General features: G+C 30.8%; 1 pseudogene across 1 annotated transcript in view; it reads right to left on the bottom strand.

Annotated features, from left to right (window-relative positions):
- Positions 1–18,930, bottom strand: part of LOC149884482 (uncharacterized) — a 57,226-nt pseudogene that overhangs the window by 14,836 nt on the left and 23,460 nt on the right. The window contains exon 5 of the transcript XR_016455041.1: positions 4,409–4,619. The product of XR_016455041.1 is annotated as an uncharacterized LOC149884482 (transcript). The remainder of the gene's footprint in view (positions 1–4,408; positions 4,620–18,930) is intronic.

The following is an 18,930-nucleotide window of genomic DNA, read 5'->3' as shown; positions in this document are numbered from 1 at the left end:
ATTTGCTTGATTCAATACCACGTAGATGTAATGCTGTCGTTGTGGCAAAGAGTTTTCCAACGAAGTAATAGGATTATGCACAGACTATTTAGATTATGTAACAGAGTATAGCACTATCCCACCCAACATAAGACGACTTTAAGACGAATGTAACTTGTCTTTAACTCGTCTAGACGTCTACAACTAGTTAAAGACGTATTTAAGACGGCTTTTCAACACCTCATTAAGACATCTTCCAACAACCAGTTTAAGATGTCGTTAAGACATCTTAACAAGACGTCTTTCGGAATAACCAGTTTAAGACATCCGTGAGACATCTTGACAAGACGTCTGTCGGAACAACAAGTTTAAGACGTCCTTAAGACATCTTAATAAGACGTCTCTCGGAATAAGCAGCTTAAGATGTCTTTAATCGTGAAAGTATTAGAGATGGACGTGCAAAATTTTTGTTTTTTTGCAAACCATGCTAGTTGCGCATTCTTAAAAATCTATTGTTATAAACAATAATATTTTAAGAAATAACGCGGATGATGAAAAGAAATTGAGATCATTTACTTGAATACATGTATAGCTTGAGAGATTAATACAAAATATCAAGAAGTTTTGTAGCTACCTAGAGCACAATGGTTCCATGTTTAGTGAACTACTCCATCTACCATATTGCTGCAGTCTTCTGTTTTATGAAAATTAATGAATTTTCTATTTTGGCTTGCTCCATTAGACACTATAGCCCTTAGTTTAAGTCCAATGGATTCTAATATCGTATATATATATATATATATATATATATATATATATATATATATATATATATATATATGTGTGTGTGTGTGTGTGCGTGTGTGTGCGTGTGTGTGTGTGTGTATGTGTGTGTGTGTGTGTGTGTGTGTGTGTGTGTGTGTGTGTGTGTGTGTGTGTGTGTGTGTGTGTGTGTGTGTTTAACAACAGGAATATATACAGTTAAGGATAAATAACTTATACATAAAATGAATATAAATACAAGAAAGAAAAAATGATTTGTCACAGTTTTAAACAATTTAGCAAAACCAGTTTATGGCAAACCGCAAGAATAACTTAGTATTTAACATTAACATAACTTGATTTACCAGCTATATATAAACTAAATTTTATTTGACAAAAACTAATGGGTTATTATGCGCTTTTTATAATAAATGAAATAATATATGAAAGATGAAAAACGAAAACATGAATTATCTGGCGCATTTTGCAAGATAATTATAAATTTGAATAACTTTTTAAAAAATTTTGCATTATCAAATAAGTTAAAAAATACCCATTAGAAAATGCATATACCAATAAACAACTCACAGTAGAATATATATTGGGCAGCTTATAGAGTAGTCGACGCAAAAAATGACGGCATATGGGAATAAATCTTAAAAAAATATATAAATTTAAAGCTGGTGAACGAAGGACCAAGGAGTTGAATGAAACCAGATTACTTTATCCTGAACAGTCTTATTAAACAAATACTATGAAAGTTTAAACTAATACTAAAAGTTTAAACTATAATACTAAGTGGCACGTCCATCTCTTATACGTCCATGCTTTAATTCCTTCCTTATTTGAGTCTTTAATTACGTCTTTATTTCCAATTGCCGAAGAATGACAAGAATTGTTTGGTTTAAAGTTATGCGGACAATTTTATCTGACAATAAAATCAGTTGTACACACTGTTAGAGCTTTTTTCTGTAATGCCCCAGGAAGATCATTTTAAAATGGACTGTTGCGCTCATACTGGATATTATTCTTGTGAAAGAGGCATTATTAAAGGTTCTTGGGAAGGAAGGGTAGTGTTTAATGAAGAACAAAAATTTTGCAAGCGGACAGATTACGATTTTAGCTGCCAGTCGTATAAGCAACATCAGAAATATGTCTCCTCTTATAGCTGCTGGTTTTAAATGTGTTTTTCCGGATTTCTGCCTCGACAATATGCAAAAGACCAACTAATAATTCATAAAAATTTTGAATTATTTCGTTAAGGTCCTATGGCTAGGTTATTACAAGCACATATTTTACAGATTTCTGAGAAACTAATCGAATTTAGAAAATAGATTGTTCACTATTGATTAATTTCAACATGGATCTACAGAGAGGCGGAAAGAGAAGTTTTAAAGAAACCCACCTTTATAAATGTGTAATTGGTAAGTGTCTTCGAATGCTACTTTCCAAAAAAAAAAAATGATTTTCTTGATCTATTATTTTTTTTAATTTTCTCTTTTTAGCGACTGTTCGAGCGACATATCCAAAAGAATTGGAGAAGACTGTCCATAAATTTATTCAGAACAAGTTAAAAACGCACCAGCATTACAAAAATCTTATTAAAAATATAATCATGTACTCTTTTTTGTGGATGCTGTGAAATATTTCTATAGTAAATTGTCTCTTTTTTCATTTATTGCATTTTGATAGTTCATATTTTTCACACCTTCCTATATTCAGTCACCACCTTCCAGTCTCTTTCTAACACAATATAAAAATATATATTTATATTGTATTGGAAGGAGACTAGAAGGTAATATATATATGTATATATATATATATATACACACGTCTTTTTAAGCCGTCATTAATACGTGTTAAATAAGAAAATTTGACGACGTTTTAAATAAGACGACTTACTGTGTTTCATTTGAGACCAGTTTAAGCCATCTTTAAGACGTCTGAAATAAGGCAACTTTAAGACGTTTTAGTGAAGACGACTTGAAGTGTTTCATTTCAGACCTGTTTAAGACAACTTTAGGATGTCTTAGATATGGCAACTTTAAGACGTTTTAAATAAGACGACTTACTGTGTTTCATTTGAGACCAGTTTAAGCCGTCATTAAGGTGTGTTAAATAAGACAACTTTAAGACGTTTTAGTTAAGACGGCTTACAGTGTTTCATTTGAGACCCAGTTTAAGACAACTTTAAGATGTCTTAAATAAGGCAACTTTAAGATGTCTTAGATAAGACGACTTACTGTGTTTCATTTGCGACCAGTTTAAGACATCTTTAAGACCAATTTCAAGACACCTTCAATTTGTCTTTAAGACGACTTGTTGTTGGGTGGGATATAACATTGCATATATCATTTAACAAAAATCTTTATGAAAAATGCTGAAAATTTATCCTTTGTTGAGAAATTTTTTTTTTAAACGATATATTTAGTTTGTCCAAATACTTTTGACCCAATCACTTCCATTCTTTTATTAAAATTTTGAGTAATTACTCCCAAATTAGAATTTTTGTTTTCTTTTTCATAATTGTATTATAATTTGACATGCTTATGCAAAACTTCATTTAAAAATGTATGTAGGTATGTATGCATGTATGTACGCATGTATGTATGTATGTATGTATGTATGTATGTATGTATGTATGTATGTATGTATGTATGTATGTATGTATGTATGTATGTATGTATGTATGTATGTATGTATGTATGTATGTATGTATGTATGTATGTATGTATGTATGTATGTATGTATGTATGTATGTATGTATGTATGTATGTATGTATGTATGTATGTATGTATGTATGTATGTATGTATGTATGTATGTATGTATGTATGTATGTATGTATGTATGTATGTATGTATGTATGTATGTATGTATGTATGTATGTATGCATGTAGTGAGATTTAGTGAGATTTAGTGAGATTAAGGTTTGGTGAAATACAGTTTAAAATAAAGTCAATTTCGATTATCATGAATCTCACAATAACTTTAGGTTTAATTAAAAATCAAAGTTTGGCAAAAACCGTTGAGAAAAAAAGAATAACCCATCAATTCCTTTGTTTATCCCAGGATATTCTTCGTTTTTAGTTCGCATATTATGTCCAACAAATATTTCTCGATAGGAGTTCTTTAAAGAATCTATTTAAAATTCTGAAAAATACCTTTTTGTTTTCCTTTATAAAAAATAGTTCTTTGAAAAAAAACCGTAAAATATCGCTGAAAATTTAGTTTTTGCGTTATTTACACAAAAAAACCAAATTCTAACTGAAGCTTCTTTCCTAAGACATGTAATTTCAAGTATTTTTATTGACTTTTAGAGCAACATAGAACATTTTTTTATATGTAAAAATAGTGCTTGGCTTATATGTGCAGTACTAAAAAATTGAATGTAGTGTCTAGTTAACTTATTAGATCAGTTAATAAACCAGAAACTGAACTTTGTTGTTTCAGGTAATAAAGAAGTTAAATAATAAAATTGATTGGACAGAATAATCCAGCAGTTGTGAAATTTAAATAAAGGTGATAGCTTTTTAGAGAGGAATATTTGATAGAGCAATCACATTTTGAAGACGATCTCATAAATAACTAGTAAAGAAATTCTCTCACATAAAGAAGCATATTTGCATTAAAAACGTGTAATTCATAACAAATGGGACAGCACTTACAAATCATTTGGATATCATTCAAAACGTCTGCTTTATCCATCAGCAGAAGATATTTTTCGACATCTTTCATAAAGTCAGAAGGATTTCGAAGCGCTAGCAAAATAAAGTAGCTCGTCCATTTTAAGTTCATCACTGGGTTTATCGAGGTCAATATAATTAATGGCAGTCTCGGGAAAACCAGCGTCATTTGCGAACCTTCTCCACTCAGAAGCTATATTATCAACCAAAGTGCATTTTATTCTAGGGTCCATGATGAGTGTGTCTAAAATAATCCAAGACTCTGTGTATATCAAATATATCAAAACTATATGCAACTATAAACAGTAAAATATATTATTTATACATATAATTTTGAAATATTTGATATATTCTAAATATATAGAAAAAACATCAATGACAAAAGATATCATGTTCGTAAAAGCTATGAGTAGAGAGAACGTAGCTATAGCTACTAAAAACATGGCTTTGACACAATCAAAAATGATGATTTAGATAACTTTCTTTTTAATTGGTTCTTTACAACTCGTTGTGTAAGCATTGAAGATAATTGAGTGCTGAGTGTATTTTCGCAAGGCGATATTATGAGGAAGGGAATGGATGAAGATGGAGATAAGTAGCTGTAATTTTTAAAAACAGTTCACAAATTGGTTTTTTTGTTAAAACAAAATGAGTTGTTCATGTCAGACAAATAATAGTTAAAAAAAAAAAAAAGGCATAAGTAAAATGGAAGAAACAAAAAGAAGAAAGAAAAGATTGTTGTATTTTAGTTTAAACTGCCATAAAAAATTGAGTAAATTATAAAAATATTTGAACAAAAAATACATAAACCCATGTTATCACTTCTTATTTTTGCTTTATACAGTTATATAGACAGCCTCAAGTCATTAAAAAGTAACTTCTACTTTTGATTAATTCATTTAAAGTTTTTGTCATAACTTAGTAAACACAAACTTTTTGAGTTCATGCTACTAAAAAATGATTTCGCCAATTTCAGCTAAATTTTAGCAAAAAGCACCTGCCTGAAGTAAAACAACATAAACAGATATTTCGAAATGTTAATTGGTGATAATGAGCTGAAAAATGGTTAAATAGCAAGACAATTGAAATCTATTACTCAATCAAATAAAATTTCTTTTGTTAATAAATATATCAATTTATGAAACTATTTGCAACTCTTAAAATGCAGAGGTTTCTTGAGAAAGTTCATCGAAACAAATTCATACGATCTTGTGACGTAAGTACTTTTATTTTTGAAAACCTAAATATTTACCTGAGCATGTTGTTTACAAGTTTCTTTTGGGAATAATCTTCTTCATGTTTACTAATCAGTCAATACACAGTAAGTAAAAACATCAGTCAATACACTGCAAGCTGTGACGGTTTTGAGTCAATTTAAACACTAATCATGAAATTCGATGTATTGATATTACAATTTGACAAATAAAAAGGGGACTTCTTCTAATTTTTTATCTACCTGTATATATTTAATCTGCATTTAACAAAAATTTAAAAATCAAACACCCATCACTAAGCGCCTCTTTTGCTACGAAACGCCTTTTCCTCGATATTAAGGTCATTGTTTCTACCGGCGTCATTTGATTATGATTTTTACCAGGTGAAGAGTATATTTGGTGCTTATTCGCATATATATTTAAACGTGGATTGAAATTGCAATATGAAAACTAGTAGATTAATAAGAAATTTAAATAGAGAGCTTTTTGAATAGAAATGGAAAGGTATTAGTGCCAAAATATTTACTCGCTGTTAACAGTACTATTATGGCTAAATGTAATACTGTTAATAGTTACAGAGATTTAGTTAACTTAGTCAGTTTAACTTTTTCCAAATCAACGAATTCTGCAACTTTTAAAAGTGCCAATTTAGGAAAAAAGCAGCTCTCTTGTTAATAATCATAATACAGTTGAGGAACCCTTGCAAAAAGGAGAAGAGCTTGATGACTATAGAAACCAGCCTAAGTTAATTTGGAGCCCGAAGCAGGATTTGGTTGAGGACCCCACTATGCAGACTAATACTCTTACGTTAACTTAACAATACAATTTGGTGATGCAAATTTGCGTAAATTGTCTTCAACTACAAAAAAAAGTACACAACAAGTAATTTAATAAAAAACGTTAACAACAAAATGTATTTTAATTTTTGTTTTCTTTTTTTAAAAAAAAAAGTTTAATTTATTTTAAAAAAAAAAATGTTTCGAAACAATAGCTTTCTGAAATAATGGCAAATCTACATTGAAACAAGTTTCAGTAAGTGTTCTATAAGAAAAACTATTAAAAGTTATTTTGCAAATACTTTTGTCTCAATACTTTTCACGGTTTGAAAATTTTGACTTTTTGCCGACTAAATATCCCAAAAATGCCCTTTTGAGGGTTGATTCTATATATGTTGGGGACTCCAAAAAAATAAATTTTAAAATCCTGGATTAAAAATCCAAGGGAGATATTTAGCTTAACTTTTTTTTATTTTTTTGGATACTTTGCAAATAATTGTTAGCAAAAATAGATTATTTTTTTACCATACTCTAAAGATTGCGACACAACCAATTCCCTTTGTACAGTCATTTAGAATATTCTCTTTAAATAATGATTAGTAATTGCTACACAAGTAATTCCCTCCGGACCAATATTTGTGACACTCTCTTCAGACAATCATAATTGATTGCAAACCTATTTCCTTGGAGACAAACTCAGCACAAAGAATTTGCACATAAATGAAATAAAAAGATGAAGCACTAAACTTATGATAGTCATGATACGAGAAACTATAAGCAGTTTAACAGTATATAATTAATTTTAATATATTTAATATATAAACGTAAATAAAAGTTACAAGTATCAACATGACTTTCTTTCTTTATATTACGCTAAAAAATATTACATTTACAAACTAAATAAAAATAATAATGCGTAGGTATTAAAATCATTGTTATTTTTAGCTATTTTTAGAAAAAATAAAAATGCCTACATTTTTCAAAGACCATGATGATTGCAGAAGGACAGTGTGTGTTATTTGTATGAAGAAAAGTGACAGACAAATTTCAAAACATTTCATTTATGAGATTCATTGCTTCATTTCTTCATAGGCGAATTTTCAGGATGAAAGAGTGCCACTTGGAATTTGTGTTACATGCCGTTGCAACCTAAAAAAATTGGGTGATGGAGCTTATGACTTAAAGGCAATACAGCTCTACAGTTTTGATTCCATTGTTGTGAAGCCATTAACAAGACTTACAACATGTTGTGATTGCATTATTTGTCAAATTGCGAAGGTGAAAGGTAAAGAAAATGGTCTTGCATCAAAATCTTTGCAAGAAGATAGAAAGTCAATTGAAAAACGATGCACAAAATGCTTGTCTATCATTTCTAGTGGAATTTCTCACAACTGCAGTGATACAACTCGGCGTGCAAACTTATATCAATTTGCATTGGAAGATTCTGTGGGCGCAGAACAAGTTGCTTCATCTGTCATTGCATCGAAAGAAGCATCTCCGGGCGGAACAATTCGTCTTGGTCAAGCTCATGGCAAACCTCTTCCGATAAGAAAAGGTTAGTTATTTTATTATTCTAAACATTCTGAGCAATACAATTTATATGTGAAGTAACTGATTTAGTTTTCTTTCTTAAGGAACATCTGCAGCTCGTTCACTCTTTCAAGTTTTCTTTCTTAAGGAACATCTGCAGCTCGTTCACTCTTTGACAACAAATAATATGGTTGATATTCAGCAGAGTACTAGGCTTTCAAACAATAAACCAGAAAGCTCCGATCTTTTCTAAACCAAATTAGTCCAGTTCGCCTTCTTGAGCCAAATTTTCAACAGAAATTTGCATCAGCTGGATCTAGTCGAAAAGATTTTTTCATTGCTACCAATGTAAAATTGCTAGATTCTAATGAGGTTCGTGACATTGTTCATTGTATTAATTTAAAAACCCTGAAGGAAAACATCACAGTTTCAAAAGATTTGATGAGCTTGGACACTGTGAAACTTGGCCTTGATGGTGGAGGGTTCTTTTTCAAAGCTAGTTTGAGTCTAATTTCTGAACACCAAAGGGAACAACAAAGTCCAGTTAAAAAGTCAATTAAGTTGGCTTCAAGTGAAAATTTTAAAAGCACAGGTGTCAAAAAGCAACTAACTGTAGCAATCTTTGAAAACACTTCTGAAACATTTGGCAATATCAAACTGATTTTGGACCTAATAAAAGTTAATGAATTAATTGACAAACTGATTCTGTCATGTGACATGAAGCTTGCAAATATTATCTGTGGGATTCAGTCTCACAGTAGCAAGCATCATTGCTGCTGGTGCAACATTGAGTCGACAAATTTGAACAACTGTGGCCAACTCAGAACATTTGGAACAATCAGAGAGCAACATCAAAAGTTTATTTTATCTGGTACTTCGATTCCCAGATGAAAAGCTAATCTTAGAAGCTATTCCTCCAATGAAACTTCATTTGCTTCTTGGTGTTGTTAATCATCTTATTAAGCACTTGGTTCAATTTTTGCCAAAAATAAAAGAATGGTTGACTTCAATACATATTCCATTAGAGCCGTACCATGGTGGTCACTTCAATGGTAATGATTGCATGAAGTTGCTGAAAAAAATTGACACTCTGAAGCAGATAACCTTGGCTGATAAGGTATTTGAAGCGTCATCCATCTGCCATGTTCTACATTTGTTTCTCCAAGTTGTTAATTCTTGTTTTGGATGCTCACTCTCTCCAGACTTTGAGAAAAAGATTCAAGAGTTTAAGAGCAATTATCTAAAGTTGAATGTTTCTGTCACACCAAAAGTTCATGCTGTCTTTTACCATGTTCCACAATTTCTAAAGCACCATAAAACTGGTTTTGGAATTTACAGTGAGCAAGCAACAGAGGCACTCCATTCAAATTTCAAGCCTCATTGGCAAAGATTTAAAAGGATTATGTCTCATCCAGATTATTCCAAACAGCTGTTGAATTGTGTTGTTGATTACAATAGCAAAAAAATCTACAAAGCACAAAAGGGTACAACGAAGATATTTGTGATAATTAAATTTAGAAATCTTGTGAATAATAATTTTATTGTGTATTTTTTTATTGCTATCTATTTATTATTTTACATCAATATAATAAAATAGATATTAAAATTATTTGAGCTAATTTAGGCTTTACAATTCAAAACAAAGTATTTTAGTAAAAGAGAAAATTCGGTTATTTCGAAGCTAAATATCTCCCTTGGATTTTAATCCAGGATTTTAAAATTTATTGTTTTGGAGTCCTCAATATATATAGAATCAACCCGCAAAAGAGCAATTTTGGGATATTTAGTCGGCAAAAAAATCGAAATTTTCAAACCGTGTTTTGTCTCGATACTTTTGTCTCAGTGTAACAGTCTATAAAAATTTTTCAATGACATTATTGTTTAGCATCGCTGAGCCAATTTGTATTAATACTAATCACAACAAGTCCTTTCGGTACATTTTTTTGCTTATGTCAAAACATTTCACTCCAGGACTTCAGGTTCGTTAAACAAAGTTATACAAGATGGCCAACCAAAAAGTTGCGCAAATGGTACACTTTCTTCTCATCTACAACTTATTCATGCTTTACTTGAATCGGAAATACTTAAATTTAGAGGATAAACACTTTAAGCGATTTAAAAGAACTTTGGTGAACTTTAATTGTTTGATTGTGTTAATTAGGTTGTTAAATCAAAATATTATTGTACACAAAAACAAACTCATGTTGTCTTATTGGTATTTGCCAAGTATTAAGTTTACATGGTGAAACAAGTAGCCCTTTGGTTTTTACGTCCCTAAGACCGGCTTCGATCACTAGTAATTATCTATTTTTTCAATCAACTTTTCTTTTTCAGTATATTTCTTTTATTTTTTACACTTTAGGCAAATCCTGAACATTAATCAATGAAGAAAGTTCAGATTAAATATGTATTTGAAGCGGCAATAGTTATTTCTTATACAGTTCCTAAACATGACATTAAAGCATTAATAACAAATATTTTACTTATACAAATGGATATAGAAGCTTGTTAGAAATGTGTTGGTATAGAAGATATATAAAAGATAGTTTACGTGTAGAATGAGGTCAATAAAGGAGAGATTATGTTGTCACCTAAGAGTTGAAGGCTATTGTATATGTAAGTATAATGAATTAAAATGGAAAAAGTGGAAAAGTGGAAAATGTAAGAGTAAAGAATGCTTATTGTATTATGCTTTCTTAAATATAATAAAAGATTTTAAGTTAAATAGAACGGGAAATGAAAAAAGAGGGAAAAGAAGTTTGAGAAAATGGTAGAATTGAAATTTAAGGTAAAAATAAAGATAAAAATTAGAGATATTAGAATAAAGTGTGCATGATATGATTACAATGTGTTAGAAATCTAAACAGAAAAAAGTGAAAACTGCCTATTTTATTTAAAAAAACAAAACTTTTTATCAAAGAGTAGAGTGTTCTGTCATATACTGTTTAATATGTTAAAATTTGATGAAGATGTGAATACTTCAACCCGTTACTGTATATAATGACATGACATAAAGACAACATAAATGAAAAATCCGCCTGCTAATTTTGCATCTCGTATTTTACTTTATTCAGCTTTCTTTCATTATCATTATAGGTCAATAAATGTTTAAAATTAAATTCATTGAACTCATCCAAGGGAGCAAAAGTTCCTTAATAATTTAATTAGTATTTGACCATTTTGAGGGTATTGAATCCAAAGATAAAGAGAAAATAACGCAATTTAAGTTTTTGATCATTTTTGAAATTTAAAATGGTAAAAACAAGTTTCTACGCTTTTTTTAAGTTTACATTCTGAAATCTTCATTCTCTTTATCAATTTTGGAAACCATACCAAACCGATAAAGTTCATCATATTTGCACAATAGGTATGGTGATATTTTTTTGTTGATGAATTCAAACCTTAGAACAAAATCATCATCCTCATATAACTGTTGCATCTTTATGATTGAAGTAGATAAAGGTGCATATTAATGGAAACTTCTTTTATATTGATAAAAACTTCTTCCCAGACATAGTGGTTGCCATTGAAAATCTATGAGCTTGTTTCTTTCGTATTAGCTTCATTTCTTCAGCAGTTACATATACAAAATTCATCTCACTGATTGATTTTTGGCAGTACTAAAATATCGTTTTAGTAGAAAGCATTTGACCAGCGATTGGACTCTGTAAACTAGCAGTGGCAACAAGCATTTTTACAGTTGCCATCAGTACCATCGATTCCGGATGTATCTAACAAAATAATCCTCAGCATGGTGACTTATAAATATGCTTGCATTTTTTATACTGTCCTGAGCAGCTATCAGAAAAATAATGAATTTTTGTGATCATGGGACAAGAATTAGTTTTGATATAATAAATATTTTGATGTATACTTGATGGATAAATCAAACATCATGATTTAAACCATTTGTAATAACTCAAAAAAAAAGATGCCATCAATTTCTCTTTCAAGTAATAAAGGACAATTGGGTGACTCAGTATTAAAAAAAAATCTTATACTAAAAAAGTGTTATTCTCTGTAAAATCTCGCAGATAAATTTCCTCATCAAGACTAATTTTTTCTTTAAAATGCTTTAGATAGCTCGATTGTAATTTTGCGGTAAATGAATGAGAAGTAATAGTATCAAACATTTTACACAGAAGCCCTATGAACTCCTGTAATGGAAGCTTCATTGTTAATACATCAGTTCTATTAGTTGTTATCCAATGTTTAAAATCTAATGTTGACTGCTCATTTTTATCCTTTCACCACTTTTGCATTGGTTTTCTGGATCATAATTGTGTTTCAGATACTGTTGTTAGTAATGTTGGGCAGCTTGTATGCTAGGAAAACTGTTGCATCAGTAAACCATGCAAACTTGCGATTCTCTGCTGCAGAAAAATATTTCAATGACGTCATGGTGGGACTTTTGAGCACTCAACATAAGTTTTACATTTTGCTGTATTGTACACACACGTACAGAATGTATACCTTATGGACCAGTAAGGATGCACCATTTAGGCCGAAGGCTGCAAAATATGGAAAATCCGATTTTGTGATCTGAGTACTTTATCTTATATGCTGTATAGAGTTCTTTTAGGTTAACTTAACTCGCAACGTTCCTCCTGCGAAGCAAGACTTCATCCAAGATTAGAAAAACATCAAGTTATTGTGGGTTGGAAATGTTGATAAACTCAAGTAAACTTACCATGAAGGTCAGAAGAAAAATTTTGGTGCAGAGGCGTAGAAAAAGCATCGCAATATCATGTCTACGGCTACGGTTGGTGATATCACAAGAGGACCTACAACTAAAAGTGTTGAAAGTGATAATCATACTAATCAGGATTTTGTTTCTGATATTTTTTCAATTAATTATAATATGTTCTCCATATTTAGAATGCCGGCGACCACTTCCTGCATTAGAAAGCGCTTGTGGTTGGTATGGCATTTTAAACAGAACTAGAGCTACAACAGCAACCGCAGTTTCGGAAGATTTTTTTCTGTTTTTAATCCACTAAATACCTCACATATTGTTTGTTCGAGTAAAATACGATGAGAACGTGATAGAAAGCATAACTATAATTTTCTAAAAATTCTAAAACAGTTTGTCAAATTTATTTTAAGGATGAAAAGACAAATTTCTTGAAAACATTAAGGAAAGGCTAAAGTTTTATCGACAAAATATTACAAGAGAGCGCATTTTTTTACTGGAAGAACCAGGATCTAAACATCTTGGGCATTTATTACCACCTGAATCATCAGGTTATTTGGTTAAAAATTTTACTGCAAACTTAATTGCTTCCAAGATTATCGACGCTCAAAGGTTTGAAGCAATTGTTTGTGAAGGAACTGCTTTAACTCCGGAAGCAAGGGTGGCTCAATGCGGCTTATTGTTAAGGAATACTAAAAACCTCTGTAAGTTCTAATTAGCAACCGGATCAACCACAGGACCAAAAGCCTCTTCAGGATCAAGCGGTAATGCGCTTGTGAACTTTAAGAAACTACTAGTTGTAACTCTTTTAAAAGTTTAACTTAAAGATCTGATTTAAATTAATGTGTACGAAGCAATATCTAAAGGTAGTTATCCGCCAGCTTAGTCAAAGAAAACACTAGGGTTTCTTAACACTTTTGATGTCTGACAAAGGCAAATAAACTTCTACAGTTGTATGTGGCAAGCGAGGATCTGTCAATGAATGTAAGTGTTAAACTTGAAGTCAAAAAACCGAGTTAAAAATGCCGAGTTTTAGAACGAACATAGTAATAGAGTGTTATGAAACTCTTTCTAAAACTGATAAACATTATATGGATAATGGATATTTCAATTATTGATAAAAAAATATTTCAGAGTCATAATTTTTGTTTTAGGTCTATGCGACTTGATAATTTGTTAGTTGCAATTTTGGAAAATATTTTATATTATATTTGTTTCATGGTTTTACATAATCGTTTTAAATAATCGTTTATTATAATGACAATTATTATGGTAAAACAAAAGCTGATTAAAATGACATACCATGCGCTCAAATAGCTGAAGGAATTGTAAGTTAAAAACTTTGAATTGGTGTAATGTGGTTAAATAGGGCAACTGGTTGAAATATTCAAATCTACATCAAGTATGAGTATTTGTTGATAATCTATTTTCGCAGTTCTTTCAAATAGTATATCACAGGAATTCTACTTTTTGATAAAAAAAAAAAAAAAGGTTATGAATAAACCAGGCACTTTTTATGAAAAATACCTATTTTTAGTAACTCAAATATTGCCAGCAGTTTGCTTAGCACCCAATAAATAATTCTGTAAATAAGTATTCCATAAACAAGATCTTTTTCTTATGAAAATATTTTTCAAATAATATTTTAGTTTAAAGTAAAAAACAGTTTTACCTCTAGTTCTCTTACTTACGTAATCAGATGTCCTAGAGTTTGCAATTAAATGTTGATAAGCTGCACAAAATGGTATTCCGCAGTTCAGTCCACTTTTAAACAGTTTAGATATCCTCATCATTTTTTATTTCATTCCTCTTATGATTTCTTTATCTTCGCATTTAAAAATTTATACGTCAAGTAATTACAAAAAATGTTGCATCATAATAAATGAATTTAGGATTGAAGTTTTTAATGTTTTAAAAAGTATAAGTTCAGAAAAGTGTTAAAAGATGAGCTATCCAGCTTAAAATTAAGGGAATTTAACATCAAATCAGCTTCCAACAAAAATCTGTTTGAGGGTATAGCTATATAGCGATTCCAGTTTATTGCAGCAATTTTTGAAACTCTGCTTTAAATCCAGTGGGACTTAAAACTAGAGATGGGAATTGAACCCTTCTTTTAAATTTCGGGTCCGGCTCGGTTCGGTTATATCTAATGTTCGAGTTTGGTTCAGTTCGGTCAAAAAAAAAATGAAGCTGCTAATAAAGTGCGCATGGCATTAAAGCAATAACTTTCTGAACACAGATAACGGTAGCTTAAGTAGTCTACTGTCAGTTTAGTAATCAGGACTGAGTGTAATATTTGAGAAATATCAGCATTTCCAACATTTCTAGGTTTAGGCGAGCCTTACGCTCACTCATCGTCACCCCACACACTGAAAACACTCTTTCACTGGCAGTACTTGTAGCAGGAATAGCCAACAACTTTCAACCAATCAATGCCATTGTCGAAAGCTTTTGTTCACGGTAATTGTCTTTCCAGAATTGAAATGCATCACACACTGACTGTCATGGGCAGTGCAAAGTATTTATCAAACTTATGTCTTTTGTCATTACTGCCAGCCTTAGACACTAGAGTGGCAGCTGCTTTAAAGTCTGACAGCAAATCATACGATTAAAGATAAGCTTTACTCTTCTTTAAAGGAGGCAGCTGACTTCATGCACTAAAGCTGTCTATATCTGTATTGCTTGAGTCCTTGCGTATTACTTGAGGTGATGAAGGAGAAACACTTTTGTCTACCATACTATGCATCTCTGAATAAACAAAATTGCGATCTTCTGCATTGACGAAAGACAAGTATTGGTAAGAAGGAACAATAAGTGTTAGCTTGTGCGAAGGATGAATAATATATTTTTCATTTAAGCTGAACAGAAAAGCGGCCTTCAAGTCACGCATACTGTCACTATCTGAACCATTGATCTTACAGACTGATCGAAGAAAAAATAGTATTGGCAGTACCTTGTAGTACCACAGTAGCGTTGTGAAAGAGATGCAAAAATTCTACAACATCATACAACAATTTTTCATTAACGTCGTTCAGTTGCTCAAGATAATCGAGCTGCTTTGAATCAGCAAGAATGGACCTGACATGATCTAACTGGCATGACAATAATTGCAAAAGAAAAAATTCACTGTTCCAACAAGTCGAAACATCCTGTTTGAGTGTGTGATTTAGTACCTGGTTTTTCCCACTATGTTTGAAGAAGCCCACTACTTCCTTTGAAGTCTTGATCATTTCATGAACTAAATTAGCACCAGGGAATTCCGACGCTTTTTCAATTGCTAACTTCAGATTATGGCCTGCACATCTAAGACTAACATTGTTGCGACAAGTCGACTTCATATTACTCCCATTTTCAGTCACAAATACCAAAATGTCACTTCTTATAGTCTGAGGCAAAAGTTTTTTTAAGTACTTCAGTTGTCTTTGCTTTTACGGCAATCCTAGTTTTAGACTCACTAAACTCAAATAATTCAACACACTTACTGCACAACACTACAACACAATACAACAACACAATAACTGCTGGTAATGTAATGTATTGTAAAAGCCTTATTAAAATATTTTAGAATGTCATCAGTCCAGTGAACAGCTTTTATTGCTTTCGAAGATTTTTTTTGTAAAACTTTTGTAGTAGTGTCTTAGACAACATTGTTTGATCATACGTGATATCCTCACGTTGCACCAATCCGTACTTCGATACAATGTCGAAGGGGTGAATGTATTAAGCAATCATGTGCAGGGCTGTACGTTGAGGATTTTCACGTTTGTGTTTAGGAGCCTGTAAAGTATAAAGCAATAAACAGTAGACATTAAATACATAGCAATACATAATGGCTTTTTTTTTTGGCAAGAAAAACCATTGCGTTACAAAAATATTACAAACTACTTGTAACAAATATATTTTGCTATCAATGGCAGCAAGTAACAAGTGAAAAGTTAAAACAGCAAATAGAAAAAAGCAACATCGCTAACTATATTTACTTATCTCTATCTTTTTAGATAAAAAGCTTGTCATTTTTAATTGCCCAGTTTCTGTATTGATCTTATTGATGTGTAATGTATTATACCTTTGTAGTATGACAAATTGACACTGACAACCATAATCCACACTGCTAACAAACGGCAAACTCCTTGATGACCTGTTGATCACAGCATGATCACTCACAGTTATACAAAGTTAAATTAAAATGTACAGTAACTAAGGTCGATTGACTCTATTTAGCATTTAATTATCAGTTAATTATCAAACTTGAAAGCTGCTCAGTTTGGCATTTTGTACAATATGAAATGCCTGAGACATCCAAGTGATTATAGATTATTTGATGTTTTTATAAAAAAAAGTTATTACACATGCAGCAAGTCTAGCAACAAAATTCTTCCCCAATTTCAATGCAATGGAAGGGTGTCCAGCATCCACTCTTTGTACATGAAGCGAGCCACTCCGTCTGTTATCAATTTCTCCAACTCTTTTTTTGTCCATTTACGAGTTAATTTACTGTCATTCATTATTAAAAAAAAAATTATTATCTAATAAATTATTATGTATGTAATATGTAAGACATGTAATATGTAAAATATGTAATAGATAAATTATCATGTAATTATTGCAATCATTAATTACTAAATATGAATAAAAACTTAGAACATTAACAACACCTCAATATTGCAAATGTTTACAAACAACATTTCCGTTTTGGTTAGTAATGTTATGTATTGTAGACTTATGTTATATATTAGGTTATGTAGTATGTTATGTATTGTAGTGGTGTGCGAATAGCAAAATTTTCACAACTGTAAATCTTAATTCGGTTCGGACAGTTCGTTCGGTTTGGTTCGTTCCCAACAATTTTAAAGCTCGGCTTATCTTATTAATTCACTCGAGGAAGTAGGCATGAAAACTTAAAGTTCATTAGTGAAGCAGACTTAGTTGCTGCAGAATAAGTAGCATCAGCAAAATTTGCCATTAAGACGCATTCATTAACGGTTCCATGCCCCTAAGAAAAAAGATTGGTTTGTGATTGTCTTTTACCTTTTTCTTTTACTGAGTTCTATATTGTATTTTTTGGACTGTGAATTGCTCCGCATTTTTTTGAAGAACCTCTCTCAAATCATTCCTTGATACAAGTTCACCAGAATACTGGACTCTTCAACAATCGCATGAGAAAACTAGGATCTGCTCTCAACCAAATTAGTTCAACTGGAATTGTTGAATCTAAATTTCAACAGAAGTTTTTGCAAAAATGGTAAAGATTGAATGATCAGTTTATGTCACAAGCATAACTCTGTTCGATAATCATGTATGCCATAAGCCACCATTTTTTATGAAATTTTCTAAGAAAAATTAGAAGTCATAAATATTAGAAATATTTTTCGCGAACATTTTCGATTATATAAAACTTCAAATTTTTTTTTGATTTCACCAATCAAAAATATCTTATAATAAAGGAAGAGTTAGAAAGAACAGAAAAAACAATAAAAACTCAGAAAGAAAAAGTTCAGAAAAAACAATAAAAATACAGAAAAATAAAGTTCAGAAAAAAACAGAAAAATCAATAAAAATTCAAAATAAACTCAGAAAATATCAGAAAAGATGATAATAAAAAATGCAGAAAAAGTCGGAAATGATCAGAAAAAGTCGAAAAATTCAAAAAGTAATGCATTTATTTAAAAATTCAAAAAGAAAAAAGAAACAAAAATAAAAAGAAATCAATATGAATCAGAATCTAATCAAAAATCTAAATCAGAAATGGAATAAGAAATCAATATGAACCAGAAATGCTTAAAAAAAAATTACAAAAATCAATAAAATTAATAAAAACAGCATAAACTCAAATAAAAAGTAAAAAATAAATAAAAACAAAAGAAATTAACAAAATAAATTAGAAAAAATTGGATAACAATCAGAAAAAGTCAGAAAAAAGATTTATGCTGGTTAGAAGATAAGTTTAAAAATGTTAAAAACCCTTTTTAAATAAGGGGCTCAGCGGAAAAGTGATCTAACCCACATTTTTGAAATTTTCCGGATAATCACTGCAAACTGTACATTGAGTAAGTAGTTTGTTGTGGAAAAAGTGCCAAACTCCAAAGCCCATCCATACAGTGCTACTACCTATAATCTTATTTACTTTAACAGAAAAATAAAATTTGAATTGTGGAAAAGTTGCCAATCCAACAATCAACATGGCGAAAATGAACTGCTGAGATTTGGAAGAGTTTTTGATAAAAAGTGATTGTAATGATTCAGATGCAGATAACAACACTTCTTTAGAGGATAATGTTAGCGAAGGTATGT

Source organism: Hydra viridissima, unplaced genomic scaffold (genome assembly GCF_058129835.1).
Source record: "Hydra viridissima isolate aposymbiotic clone 2 unplaced genomic scaffold, HvirCarnegie_v1 scaffold_8, whole genome shotgun sequence".
In the NCBI taxonomy this organism is placed as follows: Eukaryota; Metazoa; Cnidaria; class Hydrozoa; order Anthoathecata; family Hydridae; genus Hydra; species Hydra viridissima.
The sequence above is the reverse complement of the archived record's forward strand: the minus strand, read 5'-3'. Positions and strand labels throughout refer to the sequence as shown.